Source organism: Camelus dromedarius, chromosome 3 (assembly GCF_036321535.1).
Source record: "Camelus dromedarius isolate mCamDro1 chromosome 3, mCamDro1.pat, whole genome shotgun sequence".
In the NCBI taxonomy this organism is placed as follows: Eukaryota; Metazoa; Chordata; class Mammalia; order Artiodactyla; family Camelidae; genus Camelus; species Camelus dromedarius.
Genome location: NC_087438.1, coordinates 50,061,557 through 50,087,944, shown reverse-complemented (window position 1 = coordinate 50,087,944; position 26,388 = coordinate 50,061,557). Strand labels below are relative to the sequence as shown.

The following is a 26,388-nucleotide window of genomic DNA, read 5'->3' as shown; positions in this document are numbered from 1 at the left end:
GGAATTATTACTATTAGAGCAAATCAATTGGATCTTAATGTTTTGAGGCAAAAGAGAGGTCAAAGAGTGATTTTTGATCCACTGTCTCCATCTTCTAAATGTATCATACTTATGTTTGAAATAATTGTATTACGCACAGAAAGACGGAGGAAAGGAGAGAAATGTACCACACTTCCATTCTATTCTAGCTTTTAATATCCTCAAGGTATACTGCCCTTGTTCTATCTCCTTGAAAGTAACTTTCACTGAGTTCAGGGCCATTTTGTTCAGATTAAGTTCTTCAAGCTACGCTCAGCTTCAGCTTAATGAACAGAAGCCTCCCACATCCTGAAAAATCACGTCCTTTCAGTGTGACTGGGATGACATCCTTCAATTTCCTGCTGAGGGATTACAAGTAAATGGATACGGGGAAGACTAATGACCAAGAAAATCTGACATTTGGTAAAGCTGTTCTGCTACTAAGGTGATCCTTCCCACACCCCATACGCCCTGCCTGGGAACCTGGCTTGCTCAAATGGACCCTGTAATCAGGAGAGAATGCCAGTGTTAAACAGCTCTTTGATTGCTTGAGAATCATGACACACAGAGAGATTTAGCTGCCCATCAAGCACATTCGCTCATTATTTTTTTCCTCAGAAAACTCTCTTCACTAATCCCATTTCTACTAATCCAAGTCCTCCTAGGCAGAATCCTCCTACTCCCATTCTTTTTCTCCCTGCATTGTGACTCTCCAAGCTATTTCTGATAGGAAGACTCAAGCAAACATTTAATGGTGCAGAACAAGCAAGGCAGCTCTCTCTGCTGTGCACCCCATCACAATAAGCGTGTGATCCCCATGACTCAGAATGAATCAGATGGAGAGGAAAAAATAACAGCACAAAACCGCAGCTTAAGAAATAAATGGCAACCTGTGATCTTGAGAAAGAACACTGCACTGCTGATTGCAGTTACCCAAGAGCTAGTTGCCCTGTCTGCTGCATTCTTCAAAGAACAGGTAAAACAGAGAGCAGGTTTTTCTTCCAGAGGAAATCAAAACCTTCTATTGTTTAAACATACTCTGGAAAAATAAATCATTTCTCTCTGTTCTCCCAAGCTATGTTGTATAAAAATCAGAGGTGCATGTCAAAAACCTGTTCTTTGCATTTTCATTTTGCACTGCCCTGATGCTCTGCCCTGTATGTTGGAAATTTCATAGATACACACATACTCAAAATACAAAATGCAAAATTGGATAACGCATGTGTGAGTGTGTATTTGTATTTCAAAATACTGAAGTGGGTAAATTCTTGGGTTATGCCTACTTCTTTTTTCACTATTTCTAACTGACACACAGGAAGTTCTTCACTGGGATTAGCCAGCAAATTTGCTTGTGTGTAAGAGCAGCTCCCCCAACCTTACTCAGACCCACACTCTTTCTACCTGCTACTGGAATTCTCCTCCTTCCATCCTCTCTTAGTGGCTTTAATTTGCATTTCCTTAATGGTTAGTGTGTTCAGCATCTTTCCATGTGCTTATTTGCTATCTTTTGTCCAAGTATCTGTTCAAATTCCTTTCTCATTTTTAAACTGGATTGTTTGTTTTCTTACTGTTGAATTCAAAGGGTTTTTAAAAAATATATTCTGGATAGAAATTTTTTGTGGGATTTGTGATTTCCAAGTAATTTTTTCCATGGTATGACTTTATTTTCATTCTCTTAATGATGTAATTCACAGAGCAAATATTTTTAACTTTGATGAAGTTCAATATACTGATTTTTTTAATGAGTCATGCTTTTTGTGTTATGTTTAGAAACTCTTTGCCTACCCATAAGTCATGAAGATTTTCTTCTGTCTTTTCCTCTAAAAGTTTATAATCTTACACATAGACCTATGGTAAATTTTGAGTTAATTTTTGTATAATAGACACACTCTCTTTTCAGTTACTCGGGCCAAAAATTTTGAAGTTACCTCTGCCTCTTATCTCTTACACCCACACCAAAACCATTAAGGAGTTCTGCTGATTCTCCCTTCTCACCAGTTTCACATGTACAACTCTGGCCTGACCCACTATTATCTCATCTAGATCACTATATATGCCTCTCAATTAATCTCTGTTTTCTTACCTTGTCCTGTACAGCCTATCCTCAACACAGCAACAAAAATGACCTTTTTAAAGCATGAGAGAGATCAGATTACACTTCTGCCAAAAACCCTCTAGTAGCTCCCGTTTCTACACCGTGTGCTCCCTCCTTCCCTTTTTTTGACCATTTTATCTTAGGCTTTTACCATTCAATCCCTCCACTCAGGCTTCCTCACAGGCTTCCTGATGCTTCTTGACCACGCCAGACATACTCCCACTTAGTCATTATATGGCTGCTCCCATGACGGAAACACTCCTCCATTAGGCGGCCACAGGACTAACTCCCTCACCTCCTGTAAGACTACTCACATATCAGCTTTTTGGTGAAGTCTAAAATTTCCACCTACTTGTCACCTACCAGCACTCCCAATCATCCTTACCTTCCTCTGCTTTTTATTTTTTGAGAGCATTTATCATCTCCTGATACATCTCCTACTATACCTATTGATTATAACTATAACCTTATTATGTGTCAGAAAACAGAAAGCTGCTAGAAAATAACCCCTACAGAGGCAGAGCTCCTTGTTTTGTCCACTGACACACCCCATGCACTCAGAAGTGCCTGGCAGTAATAGGTACTCAGTAAGTCTTTTTTCGAATGATAGAATGATAGCATTTCTTAAATCAGTGATTCTCAAAGTATGGTCTGCCAACCCTTGGCAGTTTCCACATCCTTTCAAGGGATCCACAAGGTCAAAACTACTTTCAAAATGATCCTAAGATGATACTTGCTTTTTTCACTGTACTGTCGTTTACACTGATGGTGCAAAAGCAATGTGGGTAAAGCTGCTGTTGCCTTAGCACCAATTGAGGCAGTAATACCAAACTGTTCCTGCAACTGTGTGTAACTCATTGCCATGCACTCACAATTGCTTCACTTAAGAATGCCCTTGATAAAGCGCTAAAAATTGTTCTCAAGCCTAGAGTATATTTCTATCTAATATTCTAAGTCACAAAATGGAAAGTACTCATAGAGCACTTCTGCTGTGTAACAAGTACAATGGTTGGCTCGAGAACAACTTGAGTATGTTGCAAGTTGAACTAGACACGTTTTTCATGGAACTCCATGTTGTCTTAAAAAACACTGACAAAGTTATTGTTATTCGGATTGGGGTACTGGTGGACATTTTCACTTCACATTCTAGTCACTTTAAGGAAAAGAGCACAGTATTTGTTGCCAAAGATAAACTCTAATCTTCCAAAATAAATCAGAATATTGGAAACTCGTATCTTTCACTATGAGCTTGTAAGCTTCCCAATACTTACAAGTTTTCCTTATTTAACTTCTAATATGGTAAATATAAATAGATGTAATCCACATAAACAAAAGCTCTTTGGATTCTTCAATAATTTTTTAAGAGTTAAGAGGTTCTGAAAACAAAAAGGTTGAGGACAAATGATTTGTGACCCTCCCTGTTCTTTACAACCCTAGCTATTTCCACGAGTATGTGACATGGCAGGGCACACCCGGTTCTGCACCTTCACACGGGGTCCCAGCCCATCGATGCGCTACAAGTCATTCATTTCTGTTGCACAACTAAGGGTCACTTTCAAGGTAGGGCAGCTATAGCTAAGACCATTGCTTGGTGGGAGAGGTCCTGGGGATCAGCAGAGACCAGGGATTTGCTGTTAAGACTCACCATCCCAAAATGAACTTTTGAGGTTTCCAAGGCCAGACATCAAGTGAGAGCCCATGGTTTTCTGACGAACTCTTGAAGGAATTACAAGTACCGTCTGATTCACTGCGTAGCGTAAACACTGCACATCAAGTGCTTTTCATGCTTGGGATTCACCTAATACCCTAATTTCCTAGCTCTGGAAATAAAGTTGCACATACTAATTAGATTATGAAAGAATATACACATTTACTCACTCGCCAACTTTCACAAACTTACTTGGAATTGGAGGCTAAGAGACGAAAGTATCTGTCTCGGGTAAAACCCACTAGGGGTTCGGGGGAAAAATAAGATGGAATCTAGGTGATAAGGCCAAATCGCTCCTTTGGGGCTTAGCCTAGTTTCACGTACCTATAGGGGGCTGTGTGCGGAGGCCTTGCACCTAAGTCGTCAGAGGAGAGTTCCCCGCACAGAACCGCTGCGCCGACGCCCCAGCTGGGCCCATCCGCCCAGAGGCGGCGCTGGACACCTCAGCTCAAGATGGCGGCGGCCGGCACCTCAGTCTGAAGGGCCCCCGAGCCTCACGCCTGCGCCCCACAGGCAAGGGCTCCGCCCCTCCCTCCCCAGAGGAGGGCCCCATAGAGCAGCCCCGCCCACAGCCCGCAGAGAGCATGCGCTCTAGGGCACAAGCTCCGGCCTCTCCATTCTTTTTGATCAAATAAAACTTTCTTTTGCCTCTGAACCAAACTTGGTCTCCTTCTATTGGCATGAGCAACACTGGACAGGAGGACCATTACTGGGACCCAAAAGCTCGGGTAACATATCCAGAAGTTATTTTCTCTTCTGCAAATTGACATAAATATTAGCCATCATTTCCTCTCAGCGGTAATGTAATGCAAGAGCCATTGAAAACTGTTAAAGAAAGATACTGGCCGACAAAAAGAGCTTCCCATTACAACATGCGACAGAATCCCTGCTTATTTGTACTCCCTGCTCCCACCGCTGAGCATCTTATAAGAACAGTATAAAGTTTTTGTAAATCAGCAGACTTTGACTTACATATTTAAGAACTGTCTGATTTGAGGGAGTGGAGTAAACTGACACTAGAAAATCAATCGCCTCTCACTCATCCTACCCCATCTGACTACTCAAGAGAGAAGAAATTCAAACTGGCAGTAGTTAAATTATTATAAAAGCGGAGACAGAGTTGAGTTAGACGATTCACTGGGTAACTTATTTTGGAAATAAACCAGAAAAGGCTACATAGATAGGTAGAATGTGGACCTACTAAATAGCGGCTGAGTTTTCTTCCAGAAACAACGTTTCTAGACACTAGTACGGTTAAAGGAAAGTCATAATTGTCTCAATTCTGTAAAAAGATTTCAATCCAAAATGGAACCCAAGTACATGAGATGGAGAATCTCACACATGGGCTCTCACGAAAATGCAACTTACGAACTGAGAGAATGACTTCTCCTAAATACCTGATTTATCGAACACTGGAAACTCATCTCCTGACCAATAAATATCCACTAAGAATCTCTCCCCATCCTCAGGCCAGTGAGCTTACAGCTAGACTCTGGGTGGACCCTATTTTTGTACATTTTCCCATAAATACAGCCCACTCCAAACCCTCAAGGGACTCGCTTGTAGCTTGCTACAGTTTGCATTTCCTAAATTACCATTCCTCTGCTATTCCACAATAAACTTAACTTCTGGTCATTGAAATTTGCTTCAGTTCACCTCTTTATTTAGGCTGACAATTTGTTTTCAAAATGTGAGTCTACAAATCACTGGGCTGTGAGTAGCGGCCATGTCTGTGTCAGGTCTCCAGCTGCAGTGGACACTTTGGTGGTCTCCTCACCAGGGTCACTTTGGTGCATGCAGCCTGTTAAATTGATTAAACAAGGAGGCCGTTAGACTGAGGTGACCTTAATGCCATAATGACTGGCATAGGCAAACCAAAATCTAAGCCTATAAATGCTTCAAAGTTACAAAATCAAAACCTAAGGACAACCAATCACAAACAGCCAACTAAGACTTTAAGCCATAGTCAATCAATAACATCCTGACTTTGTTTCCATCTTTCCTCCATAAAGGGCTCTCCTGCAGCTCCTGCGGGTGCACAGCACTTCTGACCACTTTCAGTTGTCCCTGCCCGATTCATATCGATTTTTGCTCAAATAAACTCTTAAAAACTTTTATATGCTTCCCTTTCTCTTTTAACATGCCTTACTTCCACCTTACCAGAACCTATGATTCTTTACCTGAGGGCTTTCTCTGGCCACCCAAGCACACAATGCCCCATGCAAGCAAATGGAAAGTGGGGAAATGCCTACACTCCATCAACTTCACCACTGACACTCGGATGGTGGGGACTCTACAGGTGTGGCTCTGCTGTGGGCCAGCAAGCAGTGGACTCGAGCTCAGCTGACCAGGACGGGGGTGGGGGCGGGGTTCTGGCCTGATTAATACACGCTTTTTTGGCTGCCTTCACTTCCTTATCTGAAGCCCTCATTGCCCTGCCTTCATCTACCAAATAAACTACAGTCCTCCCTCGGAACGGGAGGGGATGGGTTCCAGGACCCCTGCGGACACCAAAATCTGCTGATGCTCAAGTCCTTTATACAAAAATAACATATTTGCATATAACCCATTCACACCCTCCTGTGTATTTTAAATCATCTTTCAATTACTTATAATACCTAATACGTTGTAAATGCTACATAAATATAGTTGTCAGCCTGGGGCAGATTTAAGTTTTGCTTTTCGGAACTTTCTGGAGTATTTTTTCAAACATTTCTGACCCAAGCTTAGTTGAATCTGAGGATGCAGATCCTGTGAATACAGAGGGCTGACTGTACTTTCATTTGAATCTTTGAGGATCTGTTTTAAGAAAAGAGACAAACAGAAAAGAATAACAAAGCTATGTCTTGAGTGTGCCAACCATGCTTTTCCTACACTTTGAAGTACACAGAAGATCCCTCCCAATCTTTTTTGAAGTATAATTGAGAAATAAGAGTTGTATATATTTAAGATGTACAACATGATGATTTAATATTTGTATATTTTGTGAAATGATTACCACAATCAAGTTAGTTACCCATATCCATCACCTCAGTTGCCATCTGTGTGTATGTGGTGAGAACACAAGATCTATGCACTCATCAAATTTCAAGTATATAACACAGTATTATTAACTATAGTCACCACATTGTACATGAGATCCCCAGAACTTATTCATCTTAGAACTGAAAGTTTGTGAAATACATAGACCTTAGTCCAGCAATGTGCTTCATATCCAGCAGTCACTCTTTTGCTAACTTTAATAAACGGGGAGACTTATAGGAACAAAAATGAGAGAAGAAGGCCTACGAATATAAGCACTTTACTCCCACATGAAAGCATTTAGAGTCCCCCTTGGGCCACTCTTCAAAACCAAAATGTAATAGAATATAAAATGAAGTTAGTGAGAGAATAACCAAGGTTATCTGGTTCCTTGTATCAACACTCAATCTTCCTGAGTTGAAATGAATAGGTGAGACACAAATGGGTGTGGGAGGGAGGAGATGGGAAGGGGAGAGGAGGTAGACTCGCCCTTGACTGTACAGCCCCAAACTGCTATGCTGCTCCATCCCTTGACCTCCTTTGTGTCCATGAACTTCAATCAACCCCAAGGGCAACACCCCTTGGTGAATTGACATGCATGCTTATTCCCTATAGGACACATAGATTATATTCTGTATGTTCTGCTAAGATGGCAGGAAATCAAACATTACTTTTTTTTATTGAAGTATAGTTGATTTATAATATTATGTTAGTTTCAGGAGTACAACATAGTGATTCAATATTTTTATAGATTTTACACCATTTAAAATAAATGTAAAATATTGGCTACATCCCCTGTGCTGTAAAACATATTCCTGTAGCTTACTTATTTTGCATATAGAGTTTGTGCTTCTTAATCCCCTATCCCTATCTTGCCCCGCCCCTCCATGCATTACATTCTGAAAGAATATTACCTAATTGATTAAAAGAAAAAAGGCAGCTCTTGAAGAAGTTAGCTTTAAGTGTTTAGAAAACTTAGTCTAATAGATCTTTCTCCTGCCAAAGTCATCTAAGCTATTTATATTGTGCCCTAAGATCCTATACCTTCATTTTTAATTTCTTCACCTCAACTAAATATTTTAAAAGCAAATCAATATAGCACTTGTATTTCACATACGTAAGTATTCATTTAAGTAATGTTTGGGAAGTACTGTACTAAATGAGCCATTTTAAAACAGAAGATATTCTACAAGTGGCCAATAGGCATGTGAAAAAATGCTCAGTACTGCTAATTATCAGAGAAATGCAAATCAGAACTACAATAAGCTATTGCCTCACACCTGTCAGAATGCCATCATTAAAAAGTCCACAAATCATATATGCTGGAGACAGTGTGGAGAAAAAGGAACCCACTTACACATTGGTGGGAATGTAGTTTGGTCCAGCCATTATGGAAAACAGTATGAAGATTCCTTAAAAAACTAAAAACAGACTTACCATATGATCCAGCAATCTCACCCCTGCACATATATCCACAGGGAACTCTAATTTGAAAAGATACATGCACTCCAATATTATATATATATAATGGAACACTACTCAGCCATAAAAAAGAATAAAATAATGCCATTTGCTGCAACACAGATAGACCTGGAGATCATCATTCTAAGTGAAGTACACCAGAAAGAGAAAGAAAAAATATGATTATCACTTATATTTGGAATCTAAAAAAAGATACAAATGAACTTACTTACAAAACAGAAGCAGACTCACAGACATAGGAAACAAACATGGTTACCAGCAGGGAGAGGGGGTTGGAAGGGATAAATTGGGTGCTCAAGATTTTCAGATGCTAACTACTATATATAAAATAGATAAACAACAAGTTTATGGCAAATAGCACAGTGAACTATATTCAATATCTTGTAGTAACCTGTAATGAAAATGAATATATATGTATATGTATGACTGAAACATTATGCTGTACACCAGGAATTGACAACATTGTAAACTGACTATACTTCAATTTTAAAAAGTAATTAAAAATAAAAGAAGGTATTTTACTCACAGTTGCTCATAATCAGTATAAATATAAATATACAAACAAAGGCTTACAAATATTGTACACCTGTCACAAATAATCATAACCTTAAAATATCAATTTACCTTAATAGTCCAAGCAGCTCATGAAAATTTATTGCCAGGGGAGAACTGAAATGAGTCAAGAGAACAATGTGTTCTTTGTCTTTTACTTCAGTTATCTTTACATAATTCCTAATTTTGTGATGAGACATTTTGGAATCTTGATTACTTTCTTAAAAATCTACTGATTGCCTCAGTACACAGCAGAGATTCAGTCAAGTATTTAAGAAGTATGCAGGAAAGAGAGGTTCCAGTAAATTACTTGTACATCTTAACTTGCAAATAGAACTGTTTGCTATGGAATAAACAATTGTTACTTTTTGGGAACCTGACAGTCTTTAAAGCAATAACACTCCGGAGACATTTCACACGTAAGCAAGGGGACATTTGACCCGGGTGTCAATAGCTGTAAGTCCATGGATCCAGGGTGATTGTGCTCCTCTCTGGACCCACCTTGGGATATAGTGGTTTAGTGCTTGCACTGCTACACCTGAAAACAGTCTGCCTCATAATGACATTCTAAATTCTACTGTTAGTCCCCCCAAATACACGACGTCCCTTTGGGGGCTCTTTGTGTTGCCATCAGAAGACCATCAACTTAAGAGCTGGTTGCCTAAGAATATGGGTACATGTGGCCCAAAAAACACAAAGACTGGAAGACATGTAGGGCACGTTTACCTAGTTAGAAGGATGGAGTGTTGTGGCCTCTGAATTTCTGCATTATTCTTCATTGCCATGGCCCCATATTCACTTCTTATGCCTGCCCTGCTGTGGTAGTAGATGATGCCATCTGGCTCCCATGTGTTCTGGTTCCATTTGCCATTGTTTAGGATCAAGGGACTGCTGCTGTGATGGCTCCAACCCAGGGGAAAGAGCCAAAGGGTTAGTTTCGCCTCAACTTTCCAACAAAGGACTAAATTCTTCCCTCTCTGATGGTTATTGTGACTTCCCTTGGCCCCTGTGAATACAGACATGAAAATTCTAAATAAAAAATTAGCAAATCATATCCAACAATATGTAAAATCAGATAATACATAGCTGTAACTAGTCTGAGGTATTTACCTAAGAGAATGAAAACATATGCCTATAAAAAGACTTGTATATAAACATTAGTAACAGCCCAAACTAAAAACAATCCAAATGCCTACCCATAGGTGAATAGATCAACAAGTTATTGTATATTTATACAATGGAATAACACTCAGCAACAAAAAGGAATAAATCATTGATAAACACAATAACATGGATGAATTTCACAAACATTACACTAGGTAAAAGTGGCCAGGCATAAAAAGAGTGCATACTAAATGATTCCACTTATATGAAATTCTAGAGTAAGTTAAAACTCACAGCAGTTTTAAAAAATGACACCAGTGTTTTATTAAAGTGAGGATAGGGGGAGTGTTTAGTCCACTGGGGCTGCTACACCAGAAGTACCATAAGCTAGGATGGCTTAAACAGCAAACATTCATTTCTCACAGTTCTGGAGACTGGGAAGTCCAAGTTCAAAGTGCCAGCAGATTCAGTGTCTGGTGAGAGCTTGCCTCCTGCTTCATGGATGGCTGTCTTCTTGCTGTGTCTCACATGGTGGGAGGTGGGCTAGCTAGCTCTCTGGACTCTTTTTGTAAGTGCCCTAATGCCATTCATGAGGGCTCCATCTTAATGACCTGATTACCTCCCCAAGACCCCACCCCCTAACACCATCACATTGGAAGTTAGGATTCCAACATAGGGATTTGGAGAGCTGGTGTCAAACATTCAGTCCATTGCAGACAGACTGACTATAAAGTGGCACAAGTGAACTTTGGGAAGACGGCAATGTTCTATATTTTGATTTTGATTGCAATTACATAGGTGTATATATTTGTCAAGTCATCAACTCATATCATTGAAATATGTGAATTTTATTATAAATTATACATTAACTTTTTTATTAAAAGAAAGAATATTATTGAAAAGTGATAAACGATATCCTTTTCACACACAAAAAAATTGTTTTAATCTCAATGCTGATAATTCCATTCTGACCCTCACTTTCTTCCTCTCCCACTCACTCTGTATATTACCAGTGCTGTGACCCCAGTGGGCTCTCCATCTTTTCACTCTCCCTCACTAACTCCTGTCCTTCTTTTATTCCTTATCCCACTAAGATCCCATGGTCTATCGTTAGAATCACTCCCTTACATCCCTCACCTTTCTTGCCCTGCACTTCAACTGGCTGAACAGTATCCCAGACTAAATTACTCTGCCTACTCCACACCCATGCCTAATCAGCTGGATGTGGTTGGAGAAAAATGACCCAAGTAGGACGACTAGCCTCATTTGGAATTCATGACCACTATAGTGGTCGATAGTGTTACCAGCATTGCCCTAGTTAATCCTCTGCCCCACTTATCTCGACAATTATTTCTTACCTTCTCATGGATAGTCCCATGCCAAGGGTTCCCCATGATAAAGAGGGATTCTGTAATTACAAGGGAAGTGGGGTACTGGTCGAACAAAAACAAGTCTATTCTGCTTTTCTAAAAGACTGGTACTTTGCTAAATTACCCTTTGATACCAAATGTAAGTGTTTCTTAGTATGAACATTTAAATCCCTAGTTGTAAATATTAAAATTATTTCTTCCTTATTTACAAAAATTATTTCACTTATAAATATAAATATTAAAATGACTTTTTAAAAACTCAGTTGTGGTTGCTTTATCTCATTTATTGGATCTTCAATCAGTTCCAGATTACAATTATATTATATTCTTTCTTTCTTCCTTTCATATAAAATTTTCCCTTGATTGGTAACATGATAAAGTTTTTACAAGTTATTCCAAAATTTACGTCTAGAAAAAAAAAAAAAAAGAGTATGTCCTCTTATTCCTTGTTTCTATCAGGGTTTTAAGTGGCAAACAACAGAATCTACCTTGGCTGTCTTAAGTGGGAAAATAATTAATTAAAGGCTAGTAGGGAGCTCACAGAAGCTCCAAGAAGGTTTGAGAACCAGGCTTGGATGCTAAGCAGTCAGGAACAATGTCCAATTACTCTGCAGGAGCCACTATAGTTCAACACTCCTGCTGCCACCAGTTGGCACCTCCACCATGACCTGTACAGATGCTGCCCAGCTCATGCCGGTAACACTCAGGAATGGATGCCAGAAACTGATAGTGATGCTCCCAAAGAACCCAACGCTACTGTTGCCGTGCTTGCCAGACGAGAAGTTCTACAAGCCTCCTTTCTCCCATTGCTTGCTGCTGAAACAAAGTCACATTCAAGTGCATCCGATTGGTGGAGTTCAGGCCATACACACCTGTGGGACCTGGGAAAGCTAGTTTTTCGCTTCAGCCTGGGGAAGTGGAACTCATAAGACAGGACATTTTCCAAATACTAGAAGAATGTTCAGACAGTGCTGGGCAACCAGAAATGCCCTAAATGAAAAATGTCCACAATAACCCCTAAAAGAGAGATTTCTTTCTGTTAATGAGAACTTCCACTTCCTCTATTTCACAGTTGCAACAATATTCAAAAAACCAACTGACTGCAGAAGTGATGATACCTACCAAGTATTGCAGAGTGTGCTACTTCGTGGAGGACTATGATACTGATGTTACCAAGTCCAAACTCATTCTGCTTGCTGCATGACAGGCCAATAAATCAGGAGACGAGGTGTTGGGGCTAGGAATAATGACTTTATTTGGAAAGCCAGCCAACCAAGAAGATGGAGAACAAATGTCCTAGAGAGCCATCTTCCCCAAGTTAGAATTTAAGCTCTTTTTATACTAAAAAGGGGAGGAGGTTTGGTTGGTTGTTGCAAGCTTCTTGGTGTCAGAATCCTTTGTTCTTGCAGCTGTCCACATAGGTCAGGTCATGGCATTCCTGCAACCCTCCAATAAGACAAAAGTTATTTTCTATTCTGCAATTTTTTAATCTTTATATGAATGGGAAAGTGTTATACCCTTAAAGATCAGAACCTTGAGAATGGGCTATCCTATATATTTCAGGCTATCGGCAACATTCTTTTAGAAAAGGTGCAGAGCCAGCATGACTAAGCACCAAAAACAGAGCACAGGGTTAGAGACAAAGGAACAGATCTGATATGGAGTCAGATCTGTTCTTCCCTACTACACTGATACCAGAATAATGCAGTTACCCCTTATTTTACCATATCCCAAATTCAGAGGGACTTCAGCTGTAATCCTAACTTTAACACAATAATGGTATAAATGTGCATGGAAAATAGTTTGCAGAAATCATTCACCTGCACCAAAACGCAACCATTTTATAACTTCAAAAATATTGTTTCTTGAGAATCAGAATAATCTCAGTTTTTGATAGGTAGGGTAGTCTGAGCATCTGAATTCTGAAGAATAATTGTGCCTTTTACAGCTATTCTCATATTTACAAAATAGTATAATAACATTCACTTTCAATATGATTACTTCTATTCCTTTATATAATGCAAAGATTTCCTCTTGTCTGCCACGATACATATTTATTTCTCTCTGTATACATGTTGACAGTGCAAATAATGACTTTTTTTTTTCACTTTTTCCTGTCAGCGGCTGTCCTATAAATCATGCAAGTCTTGGAATCTCTGATTAAATACAGAAAATTGAGTTCATTTAACCCTTTTATGGGATATCATTTTCAAATGTTTTCTTCGTAGAATCACTGCATTGTTTTTCCTCACACACTTGCCTTGGTGGTGAGGCAGGCGTGGGTCACACTGCCACCTGGTGTGGCTGGGACAAACTTCCTTCCATTCTGTAGAAGCTACCAGGGAAGGGACGCCATTGCTGAGTCACGCCTCAGGCTGAACTTGGCTCTGGAGGACTTTGCAGGCCTACATAATATGAGGGGAGAGGTTTGCATCAAGAGCAAACACAAATCATTTTATAGAGGAGGGGAAAACCATAAGTATTGAGCATTTTAATTCAGCAAATGTTTCTTAGGGCTCACTGCAGGTAAGGTCTGTGCTTGGTCCCACACGTGGCACAAACATGAGGAAGGCACAAACCCCGTCCCAGAGGATTTAGCAATTTACAACAGCATGCAATACACGCTGAGTACACAAAGTGCACAGGCTAAAGGGATCACAAGAAATGATACAAAACAAAAACAGACTTTTAGGGGCACGGTATTTGGAACAGGCGTTGAAGAAGACTTGGGAGTTTATAGGCTGAGACAGGAAACCGAGGAGGAAGAGGAGAAACACACACTAAAAACAGTAAAATGATAAATTGAAACCTCTTTTAATTTACTCTTTTTTAAAAAAAGAGTCTTATTTTTATCTTGCCACTTGTAGAAGAGAAACCTCTACAAAATTTTATTTGCCAAAGCGTAGAACAGAAAATTTATAGTTTTCATAGTCACTTGTGATTAGAGTTTTATTATTAGAAGGGTGAAAGATACTTAACTAGAAACACTGACAAAGTTTGCTTTCTCTGAAAAGTAATTCCTAAATGATAGTGTTGGATAATACTTCCATTGTTTTCTTCAAATCTCTTTTGCCTAAAAATGAATAAATGAATAAGTAAAAGGTAAAAATTCTTCCATATAGATCAAAGACAAGCTTATTTATATATTCACTGACCATAAATTAATTAACAGTTGTTAAAGCTTTTTAAAAACTGCTTGGTAACCTATGTGACGACGTAGGAATTCATATCAACTTCATCCTCTCATTTAGTCTGATGGTAAAATTAATACTTTTATACTGTACGTGTTTCTTTCAACATCTTCAACTGTAATTTCATGTATCTGAACTATAGTCTAGACAGAGCTACCATGGTATTTTGCAGTTTTGAATTTAAATTTTGATTTCATAGAAAAGCATGTTCTTAGCATTTTTTCAAGAATTTTGTAAGTGTTCAGTGTCAGAAAAACAAATCGGTAACTTTTGAATTTTTATTAGAATAGTCTTCAAATACATGTCCACTAATCTTGAGAAAATAATGATTTATGTAGGTTGAATAATAACCACAACAAAATGCTTTTTAAATATAAAATTCTATGAATCCAAAACTTTGGAAAAAAACTTTCCGTTTTTTATATGAACAGAATCATACATATATACATATATTAAAGGTATATGATAGAGCTTGCTTTATGTGATACTAGGATTATATATCTTACGTATGTTCGATAAAAATGAGGAGGATTGCAAAATCTTTTTTTTTTTTTACTTTTTTTTTTTGTTATTGATTTCTTTTTCTTAATGGAGGACCTGGGAATTGAAACCAGGCATACACTCCACCACTCCCCACAAAATCTCATTTTTTAAATGTTGTTTTTCTTAAGTGTGTTTCTAAAATATAAATAATCTTTGATTGATTTGGTTTGATCTCTCTTCTTTTTTCCTATTAAAAAAAATCCTAAAGAATAAATAACATTCTAAAAACTAATTCTGTACTTTAGAGATAAATATTCAATACAGTGTTGTAATATGTAATAACAGTTAATATTGCATCACAATTCCCCACATACTATCAAACCAAATTTTTATTGTGAATGTATTCTTCTTGTCTTATGGTTTAATTATACAGAATTTTGTAACAACTAATAGAAAAATATATGTGAAATGGCCTAACACATAGTTTGATACATAAAAGTACTCAAGTACTTTTTGGGTTGAGTACCCCAAAATGCAAAGATCTGTCCTCTCTCCCTGAGTGATCTGTTATTAATATGGCCTTTTACTATTTTGTAGGAAGAAGCTTGGCTCAAACTTATTTACCTGAGATTCACACATGTGGGAGTCTGATTGGAGGGGCTGTGAGGTACATTAGCAATAGTAGCAGAGTTAAAATTTAGCAGGAATATGTACTCCAGTCAAGTATGTGTATTCTACCTCTCTGGACTCATAGAATCCTCACAAGAACGTCTGAAGGTAAGTGATGCCATTGCCCCATTTTGCACCTTAGACAACTGAGACACACAGAGGTTAAGTAACTTGCCCAAGGTCACACAGCTAGTAAGGGAAGAGCTTGGGTTCAAACCCAGGCAAATTGTCCCTGGGGTCTGTGAGTTTAACAACCATTCTATAATAACAAGAGTCTGCTTCTAGAAAAGTCTTTAAAGGAGTGTGAAGGGAGTCCTGGCACAGATAGACTTGCCAAGGACAAAGGGCCAGAGTGAAAAGAGAGGAGGCGTTTGGAGTGTTTCTCCTACTGCACTCTGTGAGTGACTTGCATCAGGGTTCTGGGAAATGGAGCCTAAAATAGAACAGATTTAGGGAGCTGAGAATTAATTAGGGTAATGTTAGCTGCTGTACAAATAAGTCTCAAATTTTCAGTAACTTATCACAATAGAAATGCATTCCTTTAATTGTGGTAAACTGTACATAACATGCAATTTACTGTTTTAATCACTTTAAAGTATACAGAAAATGTATTTCTCACTTATAGAAGAGTCCAAGGTGCATGTCCTGGTTCCTTTCATCCTATATTCTGACATTCCCTGAGGTCTTAGAGCCAGTGGGAGGGGGAAGAAAGCACAGATAGGAGGCACACCTACTTCTTAAACTCCTTGGCCTGGAAATGATACACATCAGGTCTGTTCGCATTGCAGGGAACTAGTTCCGTAACTCCAGTGAATGCAAAGGTGGAGTGAGGGCCTTGGAAAGGTTTTTAAACGCCTGCACATCTACTTCCTGGCATTAATTCTACATAACAGAATTCTGGGAGGCAGCTAGCCATCTCTGCCAAAGGCTCCTTCACTAAATTCTCTCCAGTCTCTGTCAACTCCAAGAAGCACTGTGCTAGAACCCAGGTAAAAAGCATAAGACAAAAGACATAAAGGAATCCTTCCCAGTTTAGCAGGAAATCTATTGTGCCATGAAGTCTTTATCACATCAGTGCCACCACCAATGTCTGCATCAACAGGCAGGACACTAGCAACGCTGCCAGCAATAGGGGCCAAGGTCCCGCAGAGACATCAGCATCTTTGACTTGGGTGGTCTCACCCCTGACGGAGCAGGACAGCCAGCAGCAGTGCCTTTGGCAGGGGACCGAGAGAGCAGAGCCCTGGAGAGCTCTGGGCGTGGAAGGTGAAGTTTCGCTGGGCACCAGCAGTGTCTCTGGGGGAATCTGAGGTGTCAGCAGTGGGTCATGTGAGGATGGAGGTTGGGGGCTGTGGGAAAAATCCAGAGCAAGAAAGGAAGAAATCAGCAAGCCCTTCGTGGTACCTGAGAGGATGCTCTTTGTGACTGTATGTGAGCTAGCTCCTATGATTCACAGAAACCAGTTAAGATTAAGGCTTTGTTGTGAAGTTGGTGGGGGCCAAACAAAAGAATATTATAGCGATCTGGGCTTCACTCCAAGGCTGGGGTGGGCTTGAAACTGAAATTCTGAAAAACCATTTCCCTGAGAGAAAGATCAACATGGGAGTGATGAGATAGGACTTGGGAGATACCTGAACTTATCTGGGAGCCAAAGCTGTGGAACTCCGTTCCCGGGAGCCACCTCACAACTTCAATTACGGCAGCTTTGAGTCAGGGAACAGAGGTCTCCTAAAAGCTACTAGAAGGAAAAGGTGTGACACAAACTGGCTTTCAGGATCATACACTCGCCATGAAGAGGATGAGCTAAGACCTGGTGCTACTTAGAAGAGGAGGTAAGACGCTGAGCTTCAGCATGGGGGGGGGGGGCGGGATCTGCTGGGGGTGGGACCTGCTGCAGGCAACTGGAAAGAGCAGGGGGAGCTGGGATGAAGAGAGAAAGAGACTTCCAAGACCCAGAGCCACAGAGCTTTCCAGGGTGGACAGTTGTCAGAACAAAGCTCCACGGTCTTCATTCTGGAAAAGTATCTTTGGGGCTTAGGAAGGAAATGGACTTCAGCCTCCAGAGGACCAGATATGAACCTGGAGTGCCTAGGGCAAAGCCAGAGAACTGTCTGTGACTGAGTGGAGAAGGCAGAAGCTTACAGCCAGAGAGTACGGCGCTCACAACCAGGGGTCAGACCGGACTGATCAAGGACAGAATGTGGCCCCAAGACCAGCAGCACCAGTACCACCTGGAAACCTGTTTGAAATGCAAATTCTTGGGCCCCAACCCTAGCCTACTTAATCAGAAAATCTGAGAGCGGAGCTTAGCAACCTGTGTTTTAATAATCCATTCAGGTGATTTTGATGCAGACTAGGGGATCTAAGGGACCCAAAAGATGGGAGGGAAGGGGGCTATATAGTGGAGATTAACACCACAGGTAAGATAGACTCCAAATAATAAGCTATATGATGGAACCTATGATCTGGGAAGCCTTGTTTCCTTTTACTTGTCCTCCCACAGATTCTGAAATGAGAGACATATTAAGACATATACACAAGCTGTATATAGTGAGACTAGTATTTCAACTCACAAAGCATCTTGTGCGAGATTGATAGGCAAAGATGCTTACAAAGGCTAGGAGCATGGCAGCCTCAGGTAGTATCTTAGAGCAGAAAACACAGATCTGCTTGACACTAATCCTGCCATGGCCTCTCCTCTCCTGCCATCCCCCATCAATTCCCTAGACACTCAATACATTTTCATGTAGCCTCCTCTGAATAACAGTGCATTCTCACTCCCACCGTATCATCCATTATCTTTTTTATCAGCATTTGGTATAAACACACAATAAAATCTTTCTTATTCAGTGTTATTTCTTCTCTTTATTAAATCTACCAGCATGGCAACAGTATTGCTTTCTACTTTTTTTTTTTTTTTTTGCTTGTGAACATTTCAGCCTTACTATGGACTCATAATGGAGCTGACCTTGGAGCTACAACATCTTCATTTTTCGGTAGAAAAATGCATTTCAATTTCTAAACAATAAATTTACAATTGAACTTTGGATCATAATCACAGATAGGGGGTAGCATGACCCTCACACACCAGCTGGAACAAAAAATGTCTATTCAAAGGGTACCATCAAGGAGATGAAACAAAGTCTACCACAACAGGGCTCAAATCTGTTTTGAAATGCTGGATCTAACTTCTCTTCTCTTCCCTCCATTAAAAAACAAATAAATAAAGAGGGAGGGAAAAAAGGAAGGAAGGCAGGAGAGACGTAGGGAAGAAGGAAACAGTCGTAATTTAGAATTGCATAGATTCTCATCACTGAGCTGAATTACCCTCATCTGCAAACCTACCCTTAGAAGCCCTAACAACCCAAGAATACAACATCTGTATGGTACTCAAAACGTCAGTGGGATTCAGTAATACTGTTCTCTGAAAAACTAATTAATCTGCCTCTCACAGCAAGGCATACATTGTTTTATCAAGAGAAAGAAATGCTAAGGCCAAGGCAGCTTTTATATAGCTAGAGGATGCTAACGGAGAGGTTCAAGGGCATGTCTTTTATAATTAGGAAGAACAGACGGCCGATGATGAGGGCTAGGAAATGAACTCCCTTCTGCCATAAAAGGACCAGGGAATGCTGTGTTGCAAAATGCAACTGTGGATTCCAGGGAATCAAAATATTCTGAACAAGCCCTTATTGCACTACAAATACCCACCCCTGCATAGCGCTGCCAGGATACCTCGTCTGCAGACAACTGTGCCCACGATGGGCACACCCCCACCCCCACCCCCGTCTTTGCCTTACACAGTCTTTCTCCCTCTGTTCTCCCTCAGTTAAATGTGTTCAGTGAATCCATCTTTTTGACTCTCAGCGTATGGAGGGATGTAGAGACAACGTGTAGCCCAGCTAGAGAAGTTCTGTGTGGGAACATGCATTGTGAGCTACTGGTCCCAAAGTAATCTACCATGTTCTCTGCACACCTTCCTGCTGAAACTCAGATTCCACCATCAAGTCATTTTTCTGATTTAGAAAAACCGGAGCATTGTTTCCAGAAGGCCAGTAGTCATAGTTCACAGAGAATAGAGCTCCCTGGAGGCTCGTACCTCTCTCATCTGTGGAGGTTAAATTACTACATCAGCCACTTGTAATTTGGAGAAACAAAGTCCAGCCTGAGAGGCTGTGACAAAGGCAGGTGCATTTAAATTGAGCGGTAGGTAGATGAAAAAGAAGGCAGGGAAAACCTGTGAGTCCAGCAGTCTCATGGAAAAACATCCATGGGGTCAGCTGTAATGTATCAAGACTTTAGGGCACATCACAGCAGCCTCACCCAGATACAGCCCTGGAAAGGGCTCTAATCTTGGAATCTCTCCCCATCTCCACTTCTATTCCTTCTATTCACAACTCAAAAGAAAGCAAACACAGTTCTCTCTGGATCTAATTTACTCCTCCGTGAAATAAAAGTAATAGACCAGACTACAGTTGCCACCCTAGGACAAGGAGCCATTCAAGATTTCCAGGTGGAGGAATGCTCCCTTTTAGTCCTAGCTAAACAAATAACAGGGTGAGGAGACAGGAGGCTTTTCAGATGAGTCAAAAATGTCCTGAAAATAAATAGGTTTCAAATAAGTCCCCTAACCCAGGCATAGCAAAAATAATGTGGGTTCCAGCTCTTTCCACCAATAATAACCCAGAGATTCTCCCAACAGATACCTAGAGTCATCTTAGCTTCTTGCCTTCATCTCAGAGAAGGTTAAACATCAGCTCTTATGAACCTGAACCCAGGGTACTTGTAAAAATTTGCAAAGTGCTTTCACATACATTGCTTCCCAACAAATTCATATGTCCATCTGCATAGATCTAGCTATTATATTAGCTGAAGTGATGGCTATAACAGATTGCCCCCCAAAAAAGTGACTTAAAGGAGAAAAAAAGAACAATTGGTTTGTTTTCTTATATTACAGAATTCACAGAATGCCACTCCACATGATCATTCAGCCCAGCACAGTGGGGAAGGAGAAGGCTTAGGGAAAGTATAACTAATGTCTTAAATCCCAGGAATCGGTACATTTCGCTTCCACTCATATTCCATCACCTCACTTTCCTGCAAGGTAGCCTGGGAAATGTGGTCTAACTAGGCAGCCATGTGCCCAGCTTCAATGATTTTACTATGGAAGAAGGGAATAGATTTTGATAGATAGACAGACAGACAGACATAGGTTCAGGGTCAGATTTAGACTTAAATTTAGATTTGGTAGTTTATTTTCTCAGCTTTAAAGAGATGAGGCTTATAAAGGATACAAAGCTTCCCCAAAGTTGTACACTTAGTACATGGTAAATCTGAAAACTCTAGCATAGGCCTTCTGAATTTAGGAGAGCTTTGAATACCATGCAATACCACAGAAGGTTCTGAGGAAGAAGTGATGTGATCCAACTTTTAAGAAGATGATTTATCAGCAGTGTGAAGAGCGAATCATAGAAAGAAGAAACGAAGACAGGCAACTAGAGAAACAGCCCAACTTTAGCAATGGCTTAACCCAAAACAGTGGGGATTTAAAGAAAACAGATACCAGAGCAGAGGTTTAGAATTTAGGGCCCATGGAAAGGCATCCATATTGCTAAACTTACAGTCACTTCACTAGCATTTTACTGAAGACTCTCCTGTTTCCCTCCCATTTCTCCAGCCCCTCCTTCTCAGGCTCATTTGCTGGCTCCTCCATTGCTACCCAACCTCTGAACATTAGAGGACTCCAGGGTTCAGTTCTGAACCTTCTTCTCTACTCACTTTACTCTCTCTCCCCTGGGTGTCTCATCTAGTTTCTGAACTTTCAATTGCATCTTAACAGTTATTTATTATCGCAATAAATCTATGTAACAAACCACCCCAAAGCACAATGGCTTTAAGCAATCAACTTTATTTAGCTTGTGACTACGCAGGTTGGCTGGGTGGTCCTACCATCTTTTACTGGACTTGAAAGGGAGTAGGACCCTGTGCCCCCCTCCCAACACTTCTTGTCTGTGGAGAATCTGAAGTCTCCCAGGCTTCCCTAAGTCTTACAAGAGCAGGCTCAAGCAGTTGATTAGGACAAGCCTGCAGGGACTGGGGGATGGTGACGACTCTCACCACCTATCTCAACGATTAACTGAGATTACTCCTCCATTCCTTTGAGAACTTCCAGGGCTGAAGAGAATCTTTGGAGATTTTTGGGGGGGTTAAAGCAACTTTCCTTTTTGTTACCAAGGCTGTTGCCCCCAGGATCATACCCCTGCCCCTCCCTCGACTAGAAACCAATTACTCTCTCTTACCTAAGTCTCAGGAGGCAGATGCAGAGAAGAAACAAAAACTGGTTAGAATAGAGTACCCCTGTTCTGCTCTGGATGACCCAAAAATCATACCATGGCCTCCTGGTTCCTAAGAAAACTGGAAATTCCAACAAGTGTTACTTGTCAGGAATCTCAACCCCTCCCAATCTTACCCTGTGGTGGGAAGATTTCCAGCACTCTCTACCTGGAATATTGAATTCTCAAGGCCATACAGCATTTAAATCCATGCCTTTCTCCCTTGCCTGCCCTAAACCTGGCCACACAGGGGATTACAACCAATCAGGCCAGGTAGAGATCAGAAGTCTATTAGAACAGGCTGAAAGCATCAGAAAAAGGGAATGAAAAACTCGGCCGGCAAATGTCCAGCGTCTTGCCTTGGCTATTGCCCTCCTTAGGCCCTGCCATAATTATCCTGGCTTCTTGGGCCATTTTTAATTCAAGTACTTTTCCACTTCATTTCAAATTGTCTCCAGTAGTTTAAAAATGAGATTCTGCTGCTACACAGATGAAAGCCTATCCCAGGAACAGATTACCGAGATTTAGAGTAGATAGAGACTTCTACTCTGGTACAGCAGGAAGAAGCCACAGAAGGGAGAGACCTCCATGCATTCTTCCCAAGAAGACTCTTGATATGAAGTCTCTCGGTGGGGAGCTGACGCAGGTGGTTAGGCAGGCTTACTGACCCCTGCCGATTAACAAGGGAAAGGAAGTACCCAGCTGATGAAAAGGGAGGACATTCCTCTTCTCCACAGCTGGCTCCTTAAAATCCAAGGACACGCTCCAGTATCTCTTGCTTTGTTCCAGCTGAAGTTTCTGCTAATTGCTTTTTGTTTCAAGGCTGAGCTCTGAGGGAGGAAGAAGCCTATAGCAGAAAATAATTAACACAACGACCAGAGTGAAGATAATGATGGCTGAGCCTTCTAACAAAAGATCCCTCAGCCCTACCTGGGCAGGAGCTGTCTCTACCAGCCATCTTGGCTGATGGCTCCCCGCTTGAGGGCTTCCCTTCCCACTAGAACACCTTTCTTTCCTTCTCCCTGCTTGAGTACTTTCCTTCCATTTTCCCTTCTGAGCAATAAAGTGGCCGTTCACTTTGTCCCTATGCCTCTGTTGCATGGATTCTTGCACAGCCAGGGCAAAGACCACTTTGGTGGGCTTTCTAATTTAGGGGACTCTCCATCCGCTAACAGACTTATCTACCTTTCTGGGTGTCAGGTGGCTGTAGGCTGATCTAGGATGGCCCCAGCAGGATGATCAGGCAACTCAGGTCTACTACACTGTCATCTTCCATCAGGCTAGTTGAGGCATGTTCTCATGATGGTAACAGGGCAAAAGCAGGCCAAGCCAAACAACAAGCATCCTTAAAGCCTCTGCCTCCATCAGGCTTGTTAACATCCCATCTGCCATTAATGAGAAAGCATGGCAAAGGACACTGATACAGGGAGAGATGAATAACTGGAGCCATTTTTGAACTCCTCCACAATACCTATATACAAAGCCTCCTGGACTGATCTGGGTCCTGATCTCTTTTCTGAGTTCTAGAAATGTTTGTCCAATGGCCTAGTAGACAGTCACTTGGGTATCTCCAGGCATTCTAAAAAGCATATTTAAATTGAACTTTTGATCTTCTCCTTTTAAAACCTGTTCTCATCCAGTGTTCTCTTTCTTAGTAAATGATGCTGCCATTCACCAAGTTGCTCGAGTCACAAACCTGAAACTGGAGACTTCTTGACACGTCTCTCCTTCATCTCAAATACAATCCATCAAGTCCCATCAATTCTACCTCCAAAATATATCTCAAACTTGTCATTTTCTGTCCACCTCCCTTGCCACCCTTCCATTCCAAATTGTTTTCATCTCTCTAATGGACATCAAAAAATATCCCATTGGACTCTAAATAAAATCTCAAACCCTTAACATAGTCAGAGCCTCACCTCCATCTGCAGCCTCATCCCATGTCACTCTGCCCCTCCTTCACTAAGATTCCTAGCTTGTATTCATTATCCAGATACAGTAAGTGTTTTCTTACCTCAAGGCCTTGGCCATTGTATTGGCTTCTGAGGGATGCCATGATAAATTACTACAAGTTCTAGAGGCCAAAAATCCAAAAACAAAGTGTCAGCTGGGCCATGCTCTCTCTGAAAGCTCTAGAGGAAGATCTTTCCTTTGCCTTTTGTTGGTTGCTGGCAAGCCATAGCTTATAGTCATATCACTCCAATCTCTGATCCCTTTCTGCTGTATCTCCTTCTGTGTCTAAATTTCCCTCTCTTATAAGGACACTAGTTACTGGATTAGGGCCCACCTTAATTCAATATGACCTCATTTTAACTTGATTATATTTGCAAAGACCCCATTTCCAAATAAGGTCACATTCACAGGTACTAGTGTTTAGGACTTGAACCTTTTTTTTGGAGGACACCATTCAACCCATAACAGCCATGCTAATCCCACAGAACATACTGAGTGATAAGAACAAGGACTCTGGAGCCCAGACTGCCTCAGTGTGAATACCAGTTTTGCTCTTATTAGCTGTGTGTGCCTAGGCAAGCCACTTAACCTCTCTGGGTTTCAGTTTTCATATCTATAAAATCAAGATGGAAGTAGAGTCCACATCACAGAGATAATCTGAAAATTAAATGAGTTAATTTGTACACTGCCCAGAATATAGAAAGCATTATATGTATGTTTATTAGATAAAGTGAGTTCTTTATATGCTCATCCTTCAGGTCTCAACTTAAATGCGCTTTATCACACAGGCATTTCCTGATTTCTCCTCACTTCAAGCAAAATTCATAATTATTTATTCATTTGTGTGGAGTTTTTGTTGTTGTTAATGAGATGTCTGTTTTCTCCTATTAGACTAAGTTCCATGAGAGCAAAGTGTGTCTGTTTTGTTCACCACTCTATTCCTAGCACCAATAAAATGCTTTGAATATGATAACTGTTAGATAAATATTTGTTGAATAAATAAATAATTATGCAGGGCTCAAGCTAGTAATTTCAATTTTCATGGGTTTCTGGGGCCTTTAGTCTCCTTCTCTCTCCTCCCAGTCTCTCTCTCTCTCTTTCACTCTCTCTCTAGGAATCTTGGAAAAAGAATCCTTTCTAAATTCATGACATCCAGAAACTTTTGTTCTCTTTCTCGATGTAGCTTCACAGAAGAATGGAGATGGCTTACCCAACAGTTTTCTATGAAAAACTGTCCCTCAAAGGGACAGAGAAGAGAAATATGGACCCAAGTACAGGAGTGTACAGGGGTAGTGAATCAGAAACAATTACAGTGTAAGGGGGCACCACCACATGGCAATTCAATTAAAAAACAGGTTTTTGAATCAGGTATAAATTTGTTATCTATCAGTAGGAATTATAATAAGCATGGAAAAGATTGGGGAGGGGGACAAGCATAGCTTATGCCAAAGAAACTGCTGGTGCTCTTGTTACTACGTTGCTTGTATAAATAGAAGTCTGCCAACAGGGAAGTAGATGAGACCCAGGTTATGCTATTTCTAGCTACAGAAAAAGAAACGGATACTTCATTTGCCAGGTAACATAGGGAGCCTGAAAACTCACCCGAAACTTGTTCTCCAGATTGGGGCGCTCCTTTTGCCAGCCGGATCCTAGCATACCTCTCGCCATTTTGCCAGTATCAGCTGAAAGACTAGTTTTTTGATGTTTATGTGATAGGTATTGCAGGTAGAGCAAGTCATTTAACCTCCCTACAACCCTTTATGTGGTAGCATTCCACATAATGCTACCAGTGACAATGAGTAGGTGGTAGGGCCAGGATAGACTTATGATATTTCTAAGGTCTATATTCACTTAGCCAGAAGGGCTTGCCTTGCAGTCTGACATGTTTGAAGTCATTATTAAAACCCAGTCCAGCCTCTTCTTGAAGCGCGGTCCGCAGAACCCTGCAGCAGAACCACTGTTGGTCTCTGTTAAAAATTCAGATTCCCTGGCCCTGCCCAAGACCGAAGCGCGGGTGTGGGGTGGGTGACGGGGTAGTGATTCTGTTGCAGGGCACCTGTGGATGCAGGTAATTCATATACATGAGGACCACACGCACAGGCTATGAGTATCATCGAAAGACAACAGCATACCGCCCTGGCAGACATCAGCGCTCCTGGGAAGTCTCCAACCAGGTTCGTTCGCAGAGGCGCCTCATACCCCGCAGCAGCGGAACGGAACTGGGCAAGCGCTCCGGAACGCTGGGCGGGGTTCCCTAAGACTCCGCCCTTCCTTCAGGGGGCGGGGCTCTCCCTAAGTAACTTAATTCCGGCTTCTCCCCGCCGCGGTCCAGAGCCCCGCCCCCGGCTCGCGGACCAATCAGGCGGCAGGTTGCTGAAGCTCGGGGCCAATGCTCGGAGCGGTCCTTATT

The 26,388-nt window shown here is 41.0% G+C and overlaps 1 long non-coding RNA gene across 1 annotated transcript; it reads right to left on the bottom strand.

The window, feature by feature from the left end:
- Nucleotides 1-5,020: 5,020 nt before the first annotated feature.
- LOC105084806 (uncharacterized) lies at nt 5,021-26,202 on the bottom strand. The gene is made up of 5 exons (XR_836741.3): nt 26,111-26,202; nt 25,581-25,668; nt 12,473-13,755; nt 9,603-9,882; nt 5,021-5,622 (listed from the first exon to the last, which is right to left on the bottom strand). It is a non-coding gene; the product is annotated as an uncharacterized LOC105084806 (long non-coding RNA).
- Between the last annotated feature and the right edge of the window lie 186 nt (nt 26,203-26,388).